This window comes from Triticum dicoccoides, chromosome 2B (genome assembly GCF_002162155.2).
Source record: "Triticum dicoccoides isolate Atlit2015 ecotype Zavitan chromosome 2B, WEW_v2.0, whole genome shotgun sequence".
In the NCBI taxonomy this organism is placed as follows: Eukaryota; Viridiplantae; Streptophyta; class Magnoliopsida; order Poales; family Poaceae; genus Triticum; species Triticum dicoccoides.
Genome location: NC_041383.1, coordinates 248,883,720 through 248,888,234, shown reverse-complemented (window position 1 = coordinate 248,888,234; position 4,515 = coordinate 248,883,720).

The following is a 4,515-nucleotide window of genomic DNA, read 5'->3' as shown; positions in this document are numbered from 1 at the left end:
TCTGTCAATTGGTTTCTCTCTCAAACATTGTGTCTAGGTGCCTCGCTCGGTAGCCCCCTCGATATGTAGACTTCTCGCGCGCGCACAACTGTAGTGACGATGACGCTGAACCCAGTGTGCCTTGTTTTTACCGGCCTCATGTGATAGTTTTCACCCTGTTTTCTGTTAATTAACAAGCCAACCTTTTCTTTGTTACTACTCCCTCCATTCCAAAATAGATGACTCAACTTTGTACTAACTTTAGTATAAAGTTGGGTCATCTATTTTGGATCGGAGGGAGTACTAGTGAATCTGAAATCATTCGGGGTAGACATAAAACATATCACTTCAACCCAATTATCGCAACAACTACTTTAAAAGAAATTAGCTAGCTGCCCGTGGGTTGCACGGAACATCAAGATGCATTTGTATGAGTAGTTTATCTTGTGAGATAAAAGGCTGAACGAGGGAAGGCCTTATTTGCGAACGTGGAGAGACGTGTGGGTATATTTTTGCAAAATTGCCATAGTTTCTTTCCTATCCGTTAGATATAAATCCGACGACCTATATTGTAGGATGGCACACACACCATCATCACCAACTCTGTTTTCTACTCCCTCCGTCCAAAAATACTTGTCATCAAAATGGATAAAAATATATGTATCTAAAACTAATATATGTCTAGATACATTTCCTTTTATCCATTTTGATGACAAGTATTTCCGGACGGACGGAGTATTTGTCTTTTTAGAGATTTCAACAAGTGACTATGACCGGACCTTACCAACATAATCAAAAAAGTAGTCCATAATTTTGATGTTACCCTCTTTTCTTGGCGGTGCAGTGCCATCTGGATACCTCATAAATAAATCAAGGACAAATCTGACCCCTTCCTGAAAAGACATACGTAGCAAAATCAGTGAATCTACACTCTAAAATATGTCTACATACACATCCGTATGTGGTAGTCCATTTGAAATCTGAAAAAGACAAATATTTAGGAACGAATGGAGTATATATAAGAGTAGACATGGAGATATATCTCCAGCATGGTCTACAACAAAAATGTGTTGGGCTGGTTAGCGCCGGATGCTCACAACGCGATGACATGAGTTTGAATTCTGTCTTTTAACTTTAGATTTGTATATTATATATTACTCTACTTACTTAATATATACTTCTTTCGCTACTGTACTGACAGCGGAACCCACAGAGTACTTAGAATATTAAGGATGGACTTGTTTCTTTTTAACTTTCTGTACGAAGTTGTAGCCACCCTGCAAATCACGTGTACACTGTACATGCAATTAACTTTTTATAGAGGGACAATCATACAGGCAATTAACTCAAATGGATTGGATGTCACTCTATTATTTCCAGCATAAAGAGCATCTCCAACGGTAGCCGGCAAATTTCCTCCCGCTTCCTTCCGCGAAGGACGACATCAAACGCCAGCGGCATACATTTTTACAACTCTAAACAACCAGATGAAATTCGTGCAAACACGGACTGATTTCATATAAGCATGAAGGATTTCGTATAAAAAAGCCAGATCTTCATATAAACATGATGGATTTCATTACATTTACATGAACTAAGAGGTGCCAATCCGGCTCTCTTGTATAATTAATACTCCCTCCGTCCGGAAATACTTGTCCTAGAAATGGATATATCTAGACTTATTTTAGTTCTAAATGGCCGCCCGCGGATCCCTTTGTCTTCCTCATGTCCGTCAGACACTTGCGGGGTCGACGAAGGTCCTCGGAAGAGACGAAGTAGCAAATAAACCACCTGAATCTGCGGTCGTTGCCTCGGCGGTGGCCTTCATGGGTCCCAAGTGGCGGTGGCCTCCCGTGTTCTACTTCTCCATGATGATGGCGGCGGACAGGGAGAAGCTGGCCACTGACTGGTCGCTCTCCACGCACCCGGCTTCTGTCTCTGCCTGCATGGCGCTGCCGCAGGCACGGGAGGCGCGCCCACAGACATGGGTACGACGCGGCAGCGATGGCGCCCGTACCGGCGTGCTCGCCGCCGTGCCGGCGTGGAGCAACTCACCACTCCTCATCAAGCTGAACTGGAGCGGTGAGTTGCTGAACCACGCGCCTGCTTGGGGAGGCAACTGGCTCCGTCGGGCCAAGCGAGGTTGGTGAAGCACCAAGCGGCCTCGCCCATATCCGGAGGGCTCGGCGGGCCACCCAGCCGGGTAATATGCCGGAGAACGGCTCATCGGAAGCCATCGGAAGGGTGGAGAAAATGGTGAAGGAGGAGATGGGGGAGCGGCGGAGGGGTGTGATTCTTGCCCGCTGTCTGTCTGGCCTCGTGTAAATAGAGGGCGGACGGTAGGAGCTTGGCCGGCGTCTGGCCTTGTTTAAACTAAGGGCGGACGGGAGGAGCTCGGCCGGTGTTGCGTTTAATTCTGGCCCGCTCATGAACGGACGTGTGGCCGGAGTAGGATTCTCGGTTTGCATGCGGGTTTAACGGAGGGGTTTAATGGAGGCGTCGGGTGTGCAGCGGGCGGCGCAGTACTATTCGATTTGACAGCATTAATGAGCCGTCAAATCACAAAGGCCCTTGCCTCTCGTGAAACCGACCGAGCTAGACTACCCCACCCTCTAGCCTTTTAAAAAATGTATATACTCCACTTTTGTACAGTAGTAGTATCGATGGATTGCGCCATGGAGCAAAACTTGAAATTAAAAAAAAGGTGGTACGTATAGAGAGCGCTCGTGAACTATGTGTCATACATAGCAATAAATAAAGTACTACATGATACTTATATGATACATGGCGCAAGAGTACTAAGTATTATTAATACAGTTTTGCTAGAACTCATCTAGATGAGATATAATTTGGTCTCATTCATCTTTTATAGCCATTGGATGTGATGCTATAAGATGAGTGTGTGCTGACGTGGGTTGTATTTTTTCTTGTGCAACGAACTGACCACTGCATGTCATGTTTGATAGTCTCAAGTCATTAAAAGCATACAAGCCCCACACCTCTTCTTGGTTGATTCCTCTATTTATGTCAAAAAGTAAGAAACAACGTGAGAGTTAATGCACCACGCCTATGTGTTAGACTAGCCACAATGGTGAGTAACATACACTAGTAACATACACATATCCCTAGACTATGTTACTACCTTCATAGTGGGTACTACCTTCGTCCTGGTTTATAGGTCCCTTTTATAGTTTGTGCCAAATTTTGACTAAAGATTTAACTAACAAAATGTTAATGCATGTTCAGAAAAATTATCTCATTGGATTCGTCTTTGAACATAGTTTTGAAAAATATGATGTTTGGTGACATGTGTGAACATTTTCTTAGTTTAATCTATGGTCAAAATTTGGCACGAAATACAATGGGGACCAATAAACCCGGACAGAGGTAGTAGTCACATAAGTGTGGTAACATGCAAAGCTTCATTTATTAGGTTATAGACTCATATTGCATTGGGACATGTGATGTTACAGTAACTAGCTAAGTTATTATAACTACCTCTCTCCTCATTAACTCACTGCCACATAAGCAAATTTGCTGAGTTGGACTCGATGTTACTGCTGAAGTTACTCCCACGGTGGCTATCTTACTAGTATTTGGTTTTCGTAAGATGACTTATAATACTCAGGCTGGTCATAATGGTAGTATCATAGCTAGTATCATGCATGCCAACTAGGCAATTCTGATGAGGTGTCGTAGCATTAAATGAAGAAAGATAGGGTGTAGTATCATATCATGATACCGTATCATATTAAATGTTATGCTACTTTGTGTCATGCATGGCAATAAATAGAGTACTACATGATACTAATATATGATACTATGCATTAGGGAGGTAGTATCATACACTAGTATCATATGCATGATACTAGTATATGATACTCCCCATTACAACCAGCCTCACCTAGACGGAGGGAGTATTCGATTTGACAGCGGGCGGTGCAGTTCCCGATACGCCTTTAATGCAGACGAGGGAGGGAGTAGCGGTTCCCAATATGTTGAACGGGCAATGCATCCTCCTTCAATTAATGCATGAGGGAAGTAATGGGAGGAGGTCCGGGAAAAGAGGCTGCACGATGTGAATGCAACGCAGTTTGCCCTCATTGCCCTCAAATAAAGGCGCCCCGCCTCCATTCCAATGCATCTACCACATCGTATGCATCTAAGCACTTGCCTAAGCACCTACACTAAGCGCAAAAGAGCTCGCTCCAGACCCATGGCGGCGATGCGCATGAGCGGCCAGCGGCTGCGCCAGATGGCCCACGACGCCGGCCTGCGGCATGGCGCCGAGGATCGTCTCCAGACAGTGTTGGAGACCGGCTGGTGGATGGCCGCCGTCGACGCCAACTACGACTCTCAGTTGGACCAGATGATAGTTGCCACCAGCAACAAGTTCATCGCCCTCAAGAAGCTCACGGACGACATCGCCGTACTCCTCTAGCCCGCGCGCCCGGGCTCCTCATTGCCTGCCACCCTAATCGGCCTCCATGGCCGGAACCTCTTTCAAACACTGGTGGCCCTGTGACTGCCCGTCGA